This window comes from Mesoplodon densirostris, chromosome X (assembly GCF_025265405.1).
Source record: "Mesoplodon densirostris isolate mMesDen1 chromosome X, mMesDen1 primary haplotype, whole genome shotgun sequence".
Lineage (NCBI taxonomy): Eukaryota > Metazoa > Chordata > Mammalia > Artiodactyla > Ziphiidae > Mesoplodon > Mesoplodon densirostris.
The window spans coordinates 35,368,404-35,388,184 of record NC_082681.1 but is presented as its reverse complement, the minus strand read 5'-3'; the positions used below and the strand labels follow the sequence as shown (position 1 = coordinate 35,388,184).

Here is a 19,781-nt window from a genome sequence, read left to right as displayed (position 1 = left end):
CATGCCAAAGAAAATTTAGGGTGGCAAATTTTGCTCCCCAACACAGATAATGGAACTTGAGTTTCACACTAGCCAAAGCTTTTAGATGGCCTCTGGAGTGGTGAAATTAACTTATTAGAATGTGTTTATTGATATAAATCAAAAAGGATAACTGCATGGTACAGAATGGGTATAATCTTCAGTTTTTCAACTAAAATATCAGATGTGTGTATAGTTTCAACTTGAAGGTACTATCCTAAATTAGGAATTATATAATTAAATAGAAGTTAGAAAGATGGTTAATTGAAATATTAATAACACAATACACTTCCCATTGCAGTTTGCCAAGTTCAAAATAACAGTTTAATTAAAACTAAATTTAATTTATTTTCAATAAAGTTACATTATGACCATTTCAGTGATGCTTAACAGATGAGACAAAATTATATTAATATATTTAAGAAACTAATTTCATTTGAATAATTATCTTTTAATAAATGAATAAGCACCATCTATGTGTCTGAAAAATTTGATCAAAACTTGTATCATTCTGAATATCCTAGAACTATGGCTCATTATCTCTCTGCAGTCCTCCTTGCAGATACGTTCTATTGGAAATACTCATTTCATAAGAAAAAATGTCCCCTAAATCCTCCTGAATTTCAAAGAATTTTTAAAGGAATCTCTGTCCTCGTTTGAGATCCCACAGAAGCAGTCTCATGGATTAGTATGCAGTAGTTTATTAGAGAAGTGATCCCAGGAAGTAACAGTAAAGGAGATGAGATGTGAGATGGGGGAAGGAAGAAACTCAATATATTGTTTTAATTAGCAGGTCAGGGTGTGGGTAACTGGTGCTCAGTCTTGCTAGGGACCTCTAGGAACAGCCCATTTCAGTTGTTCCACTCAAGGAAGAGGAAGCTGGGGTGTTCGTCTTCCAATTCCTGTCCCTCACTGGCTATGGCTCTATTAGTTTTCCATGGCTAATTTAACAAATCACCACTAATTTAGTGGCTTAAAACAGCACAAATGTATTATTATTGTTGTTGTTATTATTGTTGTTGTTGCTATTAATCATCTTACGATTCTGTAGGTCAGAAGTCCACTGGCTCTCAGTGAGCTAAAAACAAAATGTCATCCTGGCTGCATTTCCATCTGGAGGCTCCAGAGAACATTTCCTTTCATTTTCCAGTTCGAAAGGCTTTCCTTTGCTCAGAGTGCACTTCCTCCACCTTCAAAACCAGCAACGTTGGCTAAATCCTTTTCATGCTGCCATCTCTCTGTTTCTCTCTCTTCTGCTTCTCTCTTCCACTTATAAGAACTCTTGTGTGATTACCTTATCCAGATAATCCAGGATAATCTTCCCATCTCAAGGTTAGCTGATTAGAAGTCTTATTTTGCCTTATTTGTGTTACCTAACATATTCACAGGTTCCTAGAATTAAGACATGGGCATCTTTGGTGGGGAGGGGGTATTATTTTGCCTGCCAAAAGGTTTGTTCTCCAGTGATTAAATCCCCATGCTCCTGGCCACAGAAAGTCCTAAGGAAGAAAGTTACAGCTACTTGCAGGAGAAGTCTCTTGGCATATAAGGGAATGGTGAGTACCCAATGGATATGGGTGGGGCACCAACCTTCTCTGATACAAATTCCTTGCCTTCGTTGAAACCCAGATCTTTTCGAAGAACACTATTTTACTTGCAGCCTTCTCAAGCAGATGCTATTAATCCCATGGCCACAGGCTTTATGTCTTATATTGTTAGTAACCTATTTATTCCACCCTCTCTCTCTCTTCAACCAATATCCAGGTACCATGGTGTAGTAGTAAAGAATATGGACTCCGGAACCAAACCGTACTTCAATCCCAGTTCTTTTACCTATTTAACAGTGCAACTAGGCAAGTTACTTAATATCCCTGTGTCTCAGTTTTCTCATCTGTAAAGTATCAATAATATCTTCCTAAAAGGGAGGTTGTGAGGATTATATAACATAATATATGTCAAGTGGTTAGAAAAGTCCCTATTTAGTAAGAGTTACATTAATGTTTGCCAGATGATGATGATATCTGTCAATCTAAAGAATATTCTTTCTCATTTACCAACTTTCTATTCCATTCCTAATCCTTTCATTTTCTTGGATGACTTTAAAATCCATAAACCAACTTGCAGACCCTTGACTCTCCAAACATTCACATGTATTGGATTTCATTCCCATGGCTACATTAAGGCTTCTGATCCTACTAACTGACCAAAACTTTTTATTTTTCCAGCTCATTCTCTTCCTTTACACCTGCTCTTTGAAGCTATTGTGATTTTCTGTCAAATGATTCTTCAACTTTCTCTTAGTTCATCAGCTCTGAACTCAGTGTATATACTCTCTCCCAGCCTGGATCCAATGGTCAATCAATGAAGTATTTTCCAGCTAGCACCCTTAGTTCCTTATCACCTTTTCCTTTTTATTATGCCCACATTACCGATCACTAAATTTGGAATTTGGAACAATCTTAAAAGTAGCCCTCTTTGCTCATATATCGAAGCTTATTTGTTGATAGATGTGTGAATATCCAGATTAGTTTTGCTGCAAAATATTATTGGCAATAATAGCTGAAACATCAGAGCTGCTTATCAATCTCCTTACGTTTCGTTAATCATTTCTTCTTTTAGTTAACCCACACAATTATTATAACCTTGTTACTTTCTTTCAGCTTCCTACTCAATATGCTTTCTCCTCACTCTCAGTAGAGGACTTTAACTCCTACTTATTACAGAAAAATATCCATTAAGAATGAATTTCAATTTCCAACAGAGAGCCATATGCCACTTTTAATACCCTGTGTATTCTATTGTCCTTTCTTCCAATTTTAGAGGAATCACTGTCTCTTCCCTAACCCAAAGCTAACCTTGTCTGTACCATACTATGCCCCATCTCCTTCCACAACTTTTTCTTGGAACATCTTTGCCTGATTATGTATTTTCCTTGACTCTCTGTGTTGGTGTCTGCACAGTAGACAAAGCAGGCTTTGCATACTGGCCTCAAAGAGGAGAAGCTCCCCACCAATCAGCCCAGTCAGAGATTCTGGGGACCTCTACCAATTCTTCCCCATCCCCCACTCAGGGAGAAACAGGCAACTGCCCACTATGGGCTGAGCTAGCGGTGGGGGAGAGCTATGACATTTACCTGCTCTAGCTGCCACCTCTATTCTCCCCAAGTGACTAGACTGTGTTGGACCTGTCAGAGCTCCAGGACTGGCCAGACAGATGTTACTTCTTTTGGAAGCACCAGAAAAGTTAGAGCACTGATAGTGGATTTACTCTTTCCCTCCCCAGGGGGAAGCTGAGAGCTGAAATTTTTCATCCATTTGCTCTACATTGAATAGAGGGGCAAATCAATGGCACCTACCAGCCCAAGACATTGACTCCATACTCTTCCAGGTGGCTAGACTGCACTGGACCCATCAGAGCTCCAAGTCTGGCAAGACAGAAGCCAGTCCTCTGGGAAGCCTCCTTGGAAAAGTTGGGGCACAAGACCCATGAGCCAACACCTTCCCCCCCCCGGATGAAGCTGGGGATTACATGGCACTATGTGAGGGACAAAGTCTCCGGTAACAGAATGTCCTGAATTTCCCTACTGGCTTTGGTGAGTCTGGTTTTGTGTTCTCCAGGGTGCAGGAGCTGTTCAATTAGTTTCTGATTTCTCATATAGGGAATTTATCCATGAATTGTTGCTGAATCAGTGTGTTTGTTGTGGGAAAGAGCGTCCAGGGATCCCTAGTCTGCCATCTTACTCAAAAGTTTTTAATTTAGATGAAGTCGGACTTATGTATATTTTTACTTCACTTGATTGTTTTTTTAACTTATTCTTTATTGTGATAAAATATAAATATCATACTATTTATCATTTTAACCCTTTTAAGTGTACAGTTCAGTGTTATTGATTACATTCACAGTGTTATGTCCCTTAGCAGCACTGTCTATACCCAAAACTTTTTCATTGAACAATAACTCTGTGCCCATTAAACAATAACTCCTTCTTCTTTCCTTCCCCCACCCCCTGGCATCCCTTATTGTACTTTTTGTCTCTATAAATTTGCCTATTCTAGGAACCTCATATAAATGGAATCATACAACATTTGTCCTCCCCACTTGGTCATGGTAAATATTCTTTTAAATATACCATTGAGTTCAATATGTTAATATTTTGTTTAGAATTTTTGCATCTATATTCATAGGAATGTTAAACTGTTATTTTGTTTTCTTGTGATATTTTTATTTGGCTTTGTTATCAGGATAATGCTGACCTTATAAAATGATATAGAAAATGTTCCTTCCTTGTCAATTTTGAGAAAGATTTTGAGAAGCATTGGTAAGCATACCTCAGCTGTAACACTTTTCCATTCATCTACGTCTCTGGATTTTGAGGTGGCAGTATGCCCTACTACTTCAGTTCTCTGATGGTTCCAAGAAAAGTAACTGGCCTTCAGTTTCTTTAGTTGTTGTTTTCTTTTTTTATTGTAACAATGGGAATGAATATTTCCAAGCTCTGTTCTTGTCAAAGTTGATGGATTTTTTTAAATTGTTACATTTTGAGAATTACTCTGATATTTTAGATACAAATTATTTGTCAGATAGGTTATTTGCAAATATTTTCTCCCAATCTTATTTTGCTTTTTCATTCTCTTAACAGGGTCTTTCAAAGAGCAAAAGTTTTAAATTTTGATGAGGTTCAATTTTATTAGTTTTCCTTTTTACAAACAACTTTTAAATTTCAATTCCAAGAATTATTTGTGTAGTGTTAGGTCATGAATATTTTCTTTTTTCTTTTTTAGAAGTTTTCTAGTGTTAGGTTTTCCTCTAGAGTAGTTCTATCAGTTACTTATAGGAGGGTGGTGATGTCTCCAACTATAATTGTGGATTTGTCTATTTCTTCTTTCAGTTCTTTCATTTTTTGCTTGATGTATTTTGAGGCTCTGTTCTTTGGTTCATACATATTTGAGATAATTATGTCTTCCTGGTACATTGAGCCAAATTTTCTTTATACCAAAGTCTACTTTATCTGATATTAATATAGCCACTCCTACTTTTTAAATTAATGTTTGCAACGTATAGTTGGAGTATAGTTTTAATCCACTCAGCCAATCTCTGCCCTTAATTGGTATATCTAGACTATTTCCATTTTAGGTGATATGTTAAAACTTAAGTCTGCCATATTGTTATTTTTTTCTCTTTGTCATTCCTCTGTTGCTCTTTTCTTGTCTTCATGTGGAGTTTTGACCATTTTTTTAAGGCGTCAGTCTTGATTTATTTATAGTGTTTTAGGGATGCATCACTTTGCATAGTTTTCTTATTGGTTGTTGTTTATCTACGTGTAAAATGCAAAATTATAAATCTCTGAGAAGGCAACATAAGAGAAAATCTAGACAATCTTGAGTTTGGTGATGACATTCTAGATAAACACCAAAGGCATGACCTATAAAAGAAAGTATTGATAAGCTGGACTTCCTAAACATTAATTGTTTCTGCTCTGCAAAAGACACTGTCAAGAGAATCAAAAGATAAGCCACAGACTGGGAGAAAATATTTGCAAAGGACATGTCTGATAAAGGACTGTTATCCAAAACATACAAAGAACTATTAACACTCAACAAAAAGAAAACACCCAATTAAAAAATGGAACAAAGACCTTAACAGACACCTAACCCAAAAGATAGACAATGGTAAATAAGCATATGAAAACATGTTCCACACTATCTTTTAAATTTTATTAAGTAATATTTTATCCATAATGTTATTAGGGAATTCCAAATTAAGATAACAATGAGATATCATCGCACACCTATTAGAATGGTCAAAATCCAGAACACTGACAACACCAAATGTTGGCAAGGATGTGGAGCAACAGGAATTCTCATTCATTGCTGGTGGAATTGCAAAATAGCACAACCACTTTGGAAGACAGTTTGGGAGTTTCTGAAAAAAAAACTAAACATACCCTCACCATATGTATGATCCAGCAATCACACTTCTTGGTATCTGTCCAAAGGAGCTGAGAACCTATGTCTGCACAAAAGCCTGCTCATAAATGTTTACAGCAGCTTTATTCAAAATGTCCAAAAGTTGGAAGCAACCAAGATGTCCTTTAGTAGGTGAATACATAAACAAACTGTGGCATATCCAGACAAAGAAATAGTATTCAGTGCTAAAAAGAAATAAGGTATCAAGCCCTGAAAAGACATGGAGGAATCTTAAATGCATATTTCTAAATGAAAGAAGCCAATCTGATTGGAAAGAAGATTGGAAAGAAGCCAATCTTCTTACTAAATGAAAGAAGCCAATCTACATACTGTATGATTCCAATTACATGACATTACATGATTCCAATTACATGACATTCTGGAAAAGGCAAAATTATGGAGACAGCAAAAAGATCAGTGATTACCAAGGGCTAGGGGGAAGAAAAGGATAAATAGGCAGAGCACAGAATGGGGGTTTTAAAATTCTTGTCAGAAAATTCCTACATCTAATTCATCTCAGTGTTGGTGTCTATTTATTGGCTTTACTCATTCATATTGCTGTTCTCCTGGATCTTTGTATTACATGTGATTTTCGATTGTATCCTGGATATTTTGCATATTATGAACTCTAGATCTTACTTATTTGATTTTATATCTATTTTAGCAGGTAGTTACTTTGTTGAGATATAGCTGAGAGCCAAGCAAATGTGTATGTTCAGCTTCCTACTTGGCTTCCTACTTGGGAAAAGTAGATCCCTGACTCACACTTCCAGACTGAAAATAAGTAAAGTGGAAGTTTAGCTCCCCCTTAAACCCTAGTAAAGTGGGACATCAACTTGCACTGTCATGCTGCCTCAGAGTGAAGGTGTAAGCTCAGCTTCCCCCTGGACCTTGCTGAAAACAGGGGTTGTGGCATGGCGGGGTGCGGGGTGGAGGCAGAATTTCAACTCCCCTGGCTCGCACCACTTTGTTCTGCCTTGCTGATGTCTGGTAGGTATGGAGGCTCAGCTCCTGCCTGGGCTTAGCTGACATGGGGATGGAGGGGAGATAGGAATCCCTATTAGCCTCTATTCACACAGTCTTGTTCAGGCTTACTGATTCCAGTTGGGGGTGGAGGTTCAGCTTGCTTCTGGGCCCTGCTGATATGAGAGTGGAGGAGGTGGAAGTACAGTGGTGACTACCCCACTTCGCATTACCTTATTAAGTCTCTTTGTTGCCCATTGAGACTGTTGAAACTATGTGGCTTGGGAATTAGAGCACCGCTATCTCTGCCAGATGGGAGATGCAAGTTTAGCTCCTTGCTTGACTCTGCAGTTATCACTGGCTGGGGAATGAGAATGCTGCTACCTACTTCTGCCAGGGTTGGGAATAGGGTGGAAAATCAACTGCTGCCCACCCAGCCCTGCTGAAACCACAGGGGAGTAGTATGTGAGTCTTCTGTTGGTGTTTGGCTGGAATACTGTGAAGCATTCCAAAAACTTTTCTGTTATTAGGCCATACGTTTTCTGGTCCTTTTGCTAAATAGAACAGGTGTTTCTTGGATCATTTTTTTGTCGGTGCCTGATGGCAGTTCCAGGTTGGAGGATTCTATAGGACCTTGTCCTTGATATATGGGAGGGAGTAAGGAAACCCAGAGAACTAACAGCCATGTCATTCCTCAAACCCCAATGTCCCTAAGCATCCCATCTACTTTTTCCACCTTTCAGAATCTCCCTAGGATTGTTTACTGTGCTATATCCAAAGTTTTTAAATAGTAAGATGGAGGACATGGGAGGAATAAGGATACTCCACTTTAGCAGAAACAGAAGTTCCATTCTATATTATTTTAATTAACAAACTTATCTACTGAGTGACTACTGAATGCAAAGCAGCACGCTAGGTGATATGAAGAAATTCAAGAATGCTGAGTCATGTCCAATCCCTCTAGATGTTTACAATATATTTAGCTAGATTGAACATAGTAGCATAAAATGGAATACAAAGTTCATATAAGTGTAACTATATGGTGTAAAGTATTAAGGCTATCGAAGTAGAAAGAGTTCAGCATGGGCTGATGTAGACAGGAGGGAAAGTGCAACTTAAGCTAAGGATCATTGTATTAAAAGCAATTCCATAACACAAAGTTACTGATGTTTTGAAAGGGAATGTTGGTTTGCCACTATCTGTTCATTGTATTCTTTTTTTTTTTTTTTCTTTTTGCGGTATGCGGGCCTCTCACTGTTGTGGCCTCTCCCGTTGCGGAGCACAGGCTCCGGATGCGCAGGCCCAGCGGCCATGGCTCACGGGCCCAGCCGCTCCGCGGCATATGGGATCCTCCCAGACCGGGGCACGAACCCATATCCCCTGCATCGGCAGGCGGACTCTTAACCACTGCGCCACCAGGGAGGCCCTGTTCATTGTATTCTTTGATTACTTGCCTTTTTGTTGAATGGCAAAAGTGGCAGATGTTGGAGACCAAAAAAATCTAGGAAAGTGAAATAATTTCATCTTGCACCTTCAGTTTATGCTTTTATTTGGAGGACTTCATATTATATAAAGCATTCTATCTCCATGTAGTGATACCTGCCATTTCCTTGCATAGCCTCCCTACTTACCTTCCTCCTTCTCTTTCTGCCTCCTTTTCTCTTTCCCTTCTTTCCTTTCTCCCTTCTTTCTATATTCATTCAACAAACGTTTGCTGAGCTTCTTTTTTTGCGCTGGATAATATTGTAGGTACAGTGTATGAGAGCTTTCTTTCTTGGAATTTGTTGACTAGTGGAGAGATTAGCAAAGTACACAATTAGTGACAATACCAAACAATATATATTTAAAATACCATATAAGTGGTATTAAATACATACAGTAGGAATTTGGGGGACAATTATGATTTTCTATTATGCTTTCTGAAAGATCGTATATTTTACCCAGAATATATCCCACTTTCCTTTTCTCCCTGCCATCTCTCCTAACCTCTTGGCCCCAAATGTCATATCCATATTTAAATTTGCATTCCAAATGGAGATTAGTAATCAAGCAAGGCTCATAAATTTAACCCCACATTTCAGTAGCCAAGCTAAACATTTTTGGGAACACTAAAGAAGGAGGACCATGGAATACTGAAGGCAAGGTCATTGAAGCTTTTTTCCAAGAAAAGATGGGAGAAATGAAGTGATACATTTTAACATCATCCCAAATTAATTTAGAATTTCTCATTTTATAGTCCAATCACTCAAGTATTAAAACATCCTTCTATAAAAATTTGGTATGAAATGTTCCATTCAGTGCAGGAGTGAAATTTTTCCTGTATTTGAGAAAAAGTGAAAAGAAAAACAACAGATATTGAATTATAGGAGTAAGAATTTCAGATGGTTTATTTTCTTTGGAATTCATGTAACTTTAGGACAAATCCATTTATTTAAATTACATTTTACAGATGGATTGTCTGAGATGGGAGTGGAGCAAAATGAAAAAAAGAGAGAAAGAAGAAAGAGAGAAAGAGATAAAGAAAGAAGAAAGAAAGAAAGAAAGAAAGAAAAAGAAAGAAAGAGAAAGAGAGAGAGAGAAAGAAAGAAAGAAAAAATCTGAGTTCTTTTCTGCTATGAGTTTTCATGTCTTTGGGCAAGATCCTCCTTATGAATAGATTGTTTTCTTTAGCCCATCCTTCTACCAAACATAGGAGGGCCTTACTTTCAATCTGAAAGCACATCACCTCTCTAACCCCCAGCAGAATCAAATTCACTGTACTCTTGGCAATCAAGTTTCCTTCTAGGCAGTTGCATGCACTGTCAATTTCTCTATGAGCTGCTCCTTCCATGAGGGTCAAGCTCATTTTAGGAAGAAAACACCCTGTGTGCCTTCTATACTAAAGAAACCTTTTCTTATCCATTTTTTCTAAAGTAAAGAATTTTGTGAAGATCCTACTTTCAAGATGGAATTTGCTGGAGACAACTGTATAAATTGTATAAAGTCCAACCATAGTTCCTTATGCTTGTTCCCTCTAGTTCTTATTCTTCTTGTGTGTTCTGGTATTCTTATTTGTCTTCTTTGGCCTATCTCTCTCGCTCTCTTGCTGTTCTCTGTCTCTGTCTCTCTGTTTACTTCTCTCTCTCTCTCTCTCTCTCTCTCTCTCCATCTCTCTCATCCTCTCTCTCTCTCTTAATTCTACTTTCTGATTCTCATTCCTTTCTACCAACATGTTCCTCTCTGTGGTAATTAGTCTTACATGTGATATATATTTCCACTTAATAACTGAGATTTTTAGGTTCATCATCCAAAAGACTGTGTTGGTCTTTTTCTGCAATTTAAAAGGACTAGGGATAGGTAGCCCCTTTCAGGAATCTCTGACCTTAGCAACAAAACTGTATTTTAACCAATCTGTCTCTGTCTTGAAAAGTTCATTCAGGCTCACAGATTTGCTTATTTTCTCTACAGAGTGTACCCTTAAGTTATATTTCTAACCAGTATTTGTTCCTTAATTTCATTCTTCTTTTTTCCCCTTCTTTAAGTCCATTACATGTTTACTTACAAAATATTAAAACTTTTCACTAAAATATGATAGACTGACTATACAAATGGGCAATAGCCAGACCATATATAGAAACAGAACTCTGACCCACGGTCTGCAGCAACCAGCCCAGGAAACCAACACATCCTCTATGGTAATCAGCCCAGGAGACAGCATGCCATCTAAAAGTCAGACTTGTAGGAAGTCAGGCCATGATCTCTAGCAACCAGTTCAGGAAGCCAAATAATTCCTGTAACAGTTGGCCTCAAACAGCCAGGATTTGATTAATAACGGATAGCTCCCTTAATTTTTGTCCCCACTTCCAAGTTACAACCAACCAGAGAAAGCCAAATATACATTCCTAAGCAATCACGTATGATACCCAGCTTCTAGTTTAGCCTGCCCTCCAGCTTCCTGATGCCACAGCCTTCAATCAGGGCATAACTGGAGCCTTTCCTTTTTTCTACTGTGAAGCTGTCCCACTCCTCTGCCTGACTTTGAGTCCCTACCTAAACGAAAGCAATGGTAGCTGATTCTGTTGCTATAACCAGCTTTGAACAAACAGCATTTACTTGTTCTCATTTGGTTGTTCTTCATTTACTTTCACAAAATTTTGCAGGGCCCCAAGTTCAGCCAGAGGTAAGGTTTTAGGGTCTTCTCAGCACTTTCTAAGGCACATGCCCAATCTTATATATGTATGCAGCCTTTTAGCTTTCCGAGAATGCACCTAAGCTTTTCAAAGGTCTTTATGGATGTGTCATTCCTCAGATCTTCCTTTTAGGGTTCTGGTTAGGCTTTTGTTTGTCCCAGGTGCAGGATTATGTAATTGCCCCTGGTTGTTTTCACCAAATCCCTGTGATAAGGCTTTTCCCAAGAAGTGAACACTGAGTCAGCTCAAATAATGACAAGGCCCTGTGACTGGGGCTTTTCCAGGGAGATGTGAGACAGGTCAAATAACAACAATTCTCTGTGGATGGGGCTTTTCAAGGGACTCCAAATCAAGTCAGCCCCCCTTAATGGCTGCAAGGTTGATGGTTTTCATAGCAACTGTGGAACAATAGATGGGAGGCTGTTTTTTTGAAGGTTGTCATTGAGCTGAGGAGAGATTTTTGGTTTAGTTTGTCAAAACATCCCAAATTTTACTGTTTTTCCAGAGGTTCAGGTGTTTTCTTGAAAAAATGTTTTTTGGATTTTTGAAAGCCTTTTGTTAATTTCTAGAGTTCTGAAAAAGTTGATTTAGACAATTTTTTGTTAGTGTTTTCATTGTTTTTATTTTTAAATTTTTATTTATTTATTTTTTTAACATCTTTATTGGAGTATAATTGCTTTACAGTGGTGTGTTAGTTTCTGCTTTATAACAAAGTGAATCAGCTATACATATACATATATCCCCATATCTCCTCCTTCTTGTGTCTCCCTCCCACCCTCCCTATCCCACCCCCTAGGTGGTCACAAAGCACCTAGCTGATCTCCCTGTGCTATGTGGCTGCTTCCCACTAGCTGTCGGTTTTACATTTGGTAGTATATATAAGTCCATGCCACTCTTTCACTTTGTCCCAGCTTACCCTTCCCCCTCCCCATGTCCTCAAGTCCATTCTCTACGTCTGTGTCTTTATTCCTGTCCTGCCCCTGGGTTCTTCAGAACCTTTTTTTTTTTTAGAGTCATTGCTTTTATAGAGGAGCAACTTTACAGAGGCCCTCACTCTACCATTCCAGATATCCTCACATTATTTTTCCTGTACACTGATAGAACTGATGTTCAACATCACTAATTATTAGAGAAATGCAGATCAAAACTACAAGGAGGTATCACCTCACACTGGTTAGAATGGGCATCATCAGAACATCTACAAACAATAAATGTTGGAGAGGGTGTGGAGAAAGGGGAACCCTCTTGCACTGTTGGTGGGAATGTAAATTGATACAGCCACTATGGAGAACAGTATGGAGGTTCCTTAAAAAACTAAAAATAGAATTACCATACGACCCAGCAATCCCACTACTGGGCATATACCCAGAGAAAAACATAATTCAAAAAGACACATGCGCTCCAATGTTCATTGCAGCACTATTTACAATAGCCAAGACATGGAAGCAACCTAAATGTCCATTGACAGAAGAACGGTAAAGAAGATGTGGCACATATATACAACAGAATATTACTCAGCCATATAAAGGAATGAAATTGGGTCATATGTAGAGACGTGGATGCACCTAGAGACTGTCATACAGAGCGAAGTAAGTCAGAAAGAGAAAAGCAAATATGGTATATTAACACTTATATGTGGAATCTAGGAAAATGGTATAGATGATTTTATTTGCAAAGCAGAAATAGAGACACAAATGTAGAGAAGAAATGTATGGATACCAAGGGGGTTGGGGGGTGGGAGGAACTGGGAGATTGGGATTGACACATATACACTATTGATACTATGTATAAAATAGACAACAAATGAGAGCATACTATATAGCACAGGGAGCTCTACTTAATGCACTGTGTTGACTTAAATGGGAAGGAAATCAAAAAAGAGAGGATATATGTATATGTATAGATGATTCATTTTGCTGTACAGTAGAAGCTAACACATTGTAAAGCAAACTATACACCAATAAAAATTAATTCAAAAAAGTAATAAAATAAAATTTTTAAAAAACTGTTCATATCCAATTTTGAAATTGTTTCTTATGGGAAAATCTTTCTCCAGACAGGATTTTCTTTAGGTTCTAGCAAGCAGCTAGAAAAGAATCAGACTATCTTTATCCAAAAGGGATTGAGGTAATTTGAGGGGAAGTTTAGTTATAAGGCCTGATGTATTTCCAGCCCACCCCACTCCTCTATATAGTCCTCTGGGGTCCCACCTGGTAGCCTGGAGTATTTCCCAAAGCCCATGAACCTTAATGCTCCTTAATTACCATTTTGTTTTCTCTTAAGCCTTGTGAAGACTGTCAACAGTTCTGCTTACCTTCTCAGTTTGTTAGCAGCTGCTTTCTCGTTGGCTTTTCTCTTTCTTGTCCTATGCCACTTATAAATTGTTGACTGCCTGGAGAAGAAAAGCAGTTCAGAATGTCTGGCTCACTTCATTGTGCACTTTTTCTCTTCTCAATTTTGGTCTTATAAATCCTAACATTTGATAACCTGAAACTCCTATTTTTGTCTCCCTAGCTCTGTTTGACTGCTTTTTACCACTTTCCGCCCCTATTGTTTATTAATCAACAAATGAACAGGGAGAAGGCAGCACAGGATGTTGGATTAAGAACAGAGACAAAGAGAGAACAAGATGTCTGGGTATCTTTTTATAAGGGCACTTTTCCCATCATGAGAGCTCCACCCTGTTGACCTCAACTAAACCTAATAACTTGCCAAAGGCCCCCTCTCCAAATACTGTACCATTACATTGGGCATTAGAGCTTCACATATGAATTTTGCAGGGACACAGTTCAGTCCATAATCCCATACTTTCCTCCCATGCCCAGTTACCACCCATTCTGGCCTGAGGCTTTCTGTCATAATACATTAATCTGTACATTATACATTAATTATACATATAATTAATATATTAATCTGTATTAATTAATAATACAGATTATTAATCTGTATTAATACATTAATCTGTACATTATACATTAATCTGTACATAATACATTAATCATAATACATTAATCTGCATTTTCTAGAATTTTATATAAATTTAATTATATTGTATGTACTCTTTTATGGTTTTTTTTTCACTCAGAATAATTATTTTGAGATTAAACCATGTTGTTGTATCAATAGTTTATTACTTTGTATTGCTTAGTAGTATTCCGTTATGTGACTGTACCATGGATTGTTTATTGATTCACCAATTGATGAACATTTGGATTATTTCCAATTTGGGGCTATTATAAATGAGCCTGCTATAAACATTTACGTATCAGTTTTTGTATGGACATATGCCTTTATTTCTCTTGGGCAAATACCTGAGAAAAAAAGACTGGATAATATGGTAGGTGTAAATCTAACTGAAAACAGTTCTGCAAAACTGTTTTCTAATGTGGTTGTATCATTTTTCATTCATACCAGCAGTCTATAAAACTAACTATAGTCAGTCATTTTAGTTATAGCAGTTCTAATATGTTTGTAATGGTATTGCATTGTGGTTTTTTTAAAGCATTCCTTAATGACTATTGATGTTGATCAATTTACATGTGCTTGTCATTCAAAAAGTTTTTTTTGTAAAGTGTCTGTAAAATATTTTACTTATTCTTAAATTATTTTCTTATTATTGAGTTTTGAGAGTACACAGTGTATTCTGAATCTAAGTCCTGTGTCAAATACATGATTCAGAAATATTTTATCTTAGTCTGTGGTTTGTGTTTTCATTCTCTTAACAGTGTTTTTTGGAGACAAGAGTTTTTAATTTTGAGGAAGTAAAATGTATCAATTCATTCTAGTATGGATGTGCTATTGGTGTTGAATCTAAAAAAAAGTCTTTGTCTTAATGCAAGATCACACACAAAAATCTTCCCCTATGCATTCTTCTGTAATTTGTATAGTTTTAGGGTTTACATTAAGGTCTGTGATCCATATTGGATTAATGGTTTGAGGTATGAATTGAAGTTCCTTTTATTAAACAAATGAATATCTAATTTTCCAACATCATTTGTGGAACTATTCTTCCTCAATTGAAGTACATTTGCACCTGTATCAAAAATCAGTTGTCAATATACATGGGAGTCTACTTCTGGATAATCAGTTATCTTCTATTGGCCTATTTGTCTGTGTTTGTATCAATACCACACTGCTTTGATTACTGTAGCTTTACAGTATGTCTGGAAATTATGTAGCATTAGTCCTCAAAATTTGTTCTTTTCCAAAGTTGTTTTGGCTAGTCCAGCTTCTTTGCACTTTCATATAAATTTTAAAATGTTTGTCACTTTCCAGAAAAAAAAGAATGGGATTTTGATTGGGATTATGTTAAATCTATAAATTAATTTGAGAATTGATATTGAATACTAAGTTTTCCAATCAATGAACAAACTATATCTCTCCATTTATTTATGCCTTCCTTAACTTCCCTCAGCAAAATTTTATGGTTTATAGTGTATAGTTTTCAAGTCTTTTGTCAAGTTTATCACTAAGTATTTCATATTTTTGATGCTATTTTAAATGGTGTTGGTTTTTATTTCAACTTATGATTGTTCATTGCTAGTATGTAGAAATAAAATTGGGTTTTGTATGTTAATCTTATATCCCACAACCTTGCTAAACTCACTCATTATTTCTATCAGCTTTGTTGTAGATCTTATAAAATAATCTACATAGATGATCATTATAGACATTATTTCTTGAAATATTTTTTTCTGTGCCTCCCCTCTTTTGGAAACTCCAATTCCATGTATATTAGGCTGCTTGAAGTTGTCCCTCATCTTACTGAGACCATTTTCATTGTTTGGAATTGTTTTTTCTGTGTTTTGTTTTGAATTTTTTCTTCTATCACTGTGTCTTCTAGTTTACTAATCTATTCTTCTCCAATATCTAATTAGTCATTAATCTATTCAGTATATTTTTCATCTCATACATTGTCATTTTTATTTCTGGAACTTTGATTTGGGTCTTTAAAAAAATCTTCCACATCTTATTTTTTGAAAATATGGAAAGTAGTTGTAACAGTTTTTAAATGTCTTTCTATGTTAATTCTAACATCTGTGTCAGTTCTGGAGTGGTTTTAACTGACTATTTTCCCCATTATCATTGAAATTTTCTTGGCTTTTTTTTACACCTGGTAATCTTTGATTGAAAGCCAGGTATTGTGGATTTTACCTTGTCAGGGGCTGGATAATTTGTATTCCTATAAATATTCTTAAGCTTTTTCTGGGACACAGTGAATTTACTGGGAATCTGCTTTATCCTTTTGCATCTTACTGTTAGGCTTTGTTAGGTGGGACTATAGAAGTATTCAGTCTAGGGTTAATTATTCCCAGTTACTGAGTCAAGATCTTCATGTACACTCTACCTAAGGTCTCATGAATCATGAGGTTTTCTCATCTTTTTGATGGGAACAAATTATTCCCGTCCTTGTCTGAATACCAGGCACTGTTATTGCTAATCCTTTGGAAAATTATTTTCCCAGTCTCAGGTAGTTTTCTCACATGCATAAACTTACCAGTTCTCAGCTAAATGCTAGCAAGGGGTCCCTTGAGATCTTCTGAATTTTCTCTCTGTGTAGCTCTCTCCACTCTGGTATCTTGTCTTGTCTAGCTGGTTTGGTCTCCCCACACTCTCAGCTCCATCTCCTCATCTCAGAGAATCCTCTGGGCTCTGCTTGGGTTCTGAAATGGCATACGGAGGTCAAAGGATCTTACTCTCTAAACACAAGGCGTCAGAGCAAAATTATTTCTCTTTAGGGTCACCAGGAGACAGCAAGAACTTTCAAAGAATTCAATCATGGGCAGGGGGTTGGTTTGCAGTGCTGTACAGCTGAGAATCAAGGCAGAACATTCTAAGGTAATTGTTGCAAAGTTTCCCATTTGATAAATACAAAATTTTTAGGACAGTCGTTAATATATTTTCTCCTTGATTCATAGTCATACTAAATATGTGCCTTGAATCAGTGTGCCAATGACTGTGTGAGAAGATTGTCCTTTTGAACAACCTACTGCAGAAAACAAAATGCTTCTGACAAAGACATATAGCTCCCTGAACTGAATGTCAGAATTCTGTATTATGATTTTGATTAAATATAGACTCAATATTTATTTCTGTCAGGACTCATCTCTGAAATTACGATGGAAGTCCAAGGGACACCATTCAATGTACAAAATATTTGTTTTCCATACACCTCATTGAAAGGGTATATTCAAATGTGTAAAAAGCTTACAAATTGTATTCTGGTTTGGAGCATACGTGAGTGATTCAAGTGTAATAAATGCGTCTGCTCAGTAATTCCCCATTGTCAGATAAAGGAGTATTAAAAAATTACTTATGGTCTACAGAATCTAATCCAAATAATTGAAATAGTATCATCATTTAAGTAAATCTTAAAGCTTAGTACTAGGAAAATAGAAGTCTTAGGAGAAATAGGATGGCAGCTTTCAGATATTGAATGGCTGCCATGTGAAAGAGAGATTAAAATTATTCTGTTTGGCTCAGGAGAGCACAGTTCGTACCAGTGGTTCAAAATTTTAGTATGTTAAATTTGGTTTCGTTGGAGACAGAATTTTCTAACAAGATTCTTCCATCTTGTAATAAGTTTCTTCATGTAATAATTATCACTTCTTTGGTTCACAGATACTTTACATTTTCAAAGCATTTTTTTCATTTTGATTCTTAAAACAATCCAGTGAAGTAGGTAAGGGAAATGGTGCCAGTGCACTGATTTACATCAGCTTGCAGGAGCCAATTTTGTGCATCTTTTCCCAAATCGGTGTTCAGAGATGTCGTGTTATTAGCTTGAAATTGACCATAATAGGAGTATTAAAACCATGCAAATTGACAAACACCACAAATACTTACCAGTCTCCACCTCCCAGCCAGTTATTAAATATTTACCAACACATCACTGGGGAAAGACAAATAAGGAGTCTGAGGTTTAGGTAAGTTCAGTGACTTCTCCAACGTCTAACAGCAAATAGGTGACTGAGCGACTGAATCAGCTATACTTTAGGGTAGGGGCCAGAAAGTTATTGATTGTGAGCTTCCACCCTGTGTTTGTGTGACTAAGAATGTTTTCACATTTTAAAAGGTTGCAAAAAAAAAGTTTGCAACAGAGAATATATGTCATAGGAAAACTTGTCATAGGCAAGCAGACTAAAATATTTATTATTTGACCCACTACAGAAGATGTTTCCTGGTCTAGAGCCTCAGCTCTATGATACTCCCTGTGTCAAAGACTGCTTCTTGTCCATCAGATTCCATTTTCTACATCTTCTACAGCAATTGAGCTGTAGCTGGACACTTGATTGCCTAGCTAAGCTATATTACTCAGCATCCCTCATGGCTAGGAGTGACTAAATGACTAAGCTCTCCTCAAAGGGATAGGCATGGAAGTGATCCGTGCAATTTGAGTGTCACTTTTTAAAAATGAAGATTGCTTTTGGGATTGCTATCACTTTTCCTTCTTGCTGACTGGAAAATTTGAAGGTTGGAGTAATAATGTTAAAAAACACTTATTGAGGATGGCAAAACTTCCCTGCTGATCTGGACTACTAGAATCAGTTTGTGAAGCAGAGTCCATTTACCTACCCAGGATTTTTTTCATGGGAAAAATTTACGTGAGAAAGAAATTTCTATCTTATATTAGCCATTGTATTTTTGGATCTCTTTGTCATAGCAGCTCAGCCTTTATCCTATACCTCCCTTTTCCCTGCCCAAAGCTCTTGCCTTTGACCCCCCTACAAAGCCCCCCTGTTTCCTCTAATCTCTCTTCCATGATTATTTAAGCTTAATTACTTTGGCTTAAGGCTAGCAAATGGTGAAGCTAATACTTGAAACCAAGTTCTGTGACTTCATTGTGATATAAAATAAGTATGTATGCACTGGAACTTAAATAAAAGGCTCAGTATTTTCCTGGAGAAGAAAACATGGAAAATAACTTCAGCTAGCCTTTGATACAGTGATTTTTTTTAACATCTTTATTGGAGTATAATTGCTTTACAATGGTGTGTTAGTTTCTGCTTTATAACAAAGTGAATCATCTATACATATACATATACATATATCCCCATATCCCCTCCCTCTTGCATCTCCCTCCCACCCTCCCTATCCCACCCCTCTAGGTGGTCACAAAGCACTGAGCTGATCTCCCTGTGCTATGTGGCTGCTTCCCACTAGCTATCTATTTTACATTTGGTAGTGTATATATGTCCATACCACTCTCTCACTTCGTCCCAGCTTACCCTTCCCCCTCCCCGTGTCCTCAAGTCCATTCTCTAGTAGGTCTGCGTCTTTAGTCCCGTCTTGCCCCTAGGTTCTTCATGACAATTTTTTTTCTTTTTTTAAAGATTCCATATACATGTGTTTGCATACGGTATTTGTTTTTCTCTTTCTGACTTCAGAGACAGTGCTTTCTTTTTTGGGGGGGTGCTGTACGCGGGCCTCTCACTGTTGTGGCTTCTCCCGTTGCGAAGCACAGGCTCCGGACGCGCAGGCTCAGCGGCCATGGCCCACGGGCCCAGCCGCTCCGCGGCATGTGGGATCCTCCCAGACCGGGGCACGAACCCGCGTCCCCTGCATCGGCAGGCGGACTCTCAACCACTGCGCCACCAGGGAAGCCCTGACAGTGTTTTCTTGATATCCGTGTTGATGAGTAGAAAGGACATGCACAATACATTAC

At 37.4% G+C, this 19,781-nt stretch overlaps 1 long non-coding RNA gene across 2 annotated transcripts in view; it reads left to right on the top strand.

The window, feature by feature from the left end:
* Positions 1-19,781, top strand: part of LOC132482092 (uncharacterized) — a 53,132-nt gene that overhangs the window by 6,097 nt on the left and 27,254 nt on the right. The window contains exon 2 of one of the 2 annotated variants that reach the window (XR_009530871.1): positions 3,406-3,610. This is a non-coding gene — a long non-coding RNA (uncharacterized LOC132482092). Of the gene's footprint in view, positions 1-3,303; positions 3,611-19,781 lie in introns of those variants that run through there. The other variant, XR_009530870.1, reaches the window with a different exon arrangement.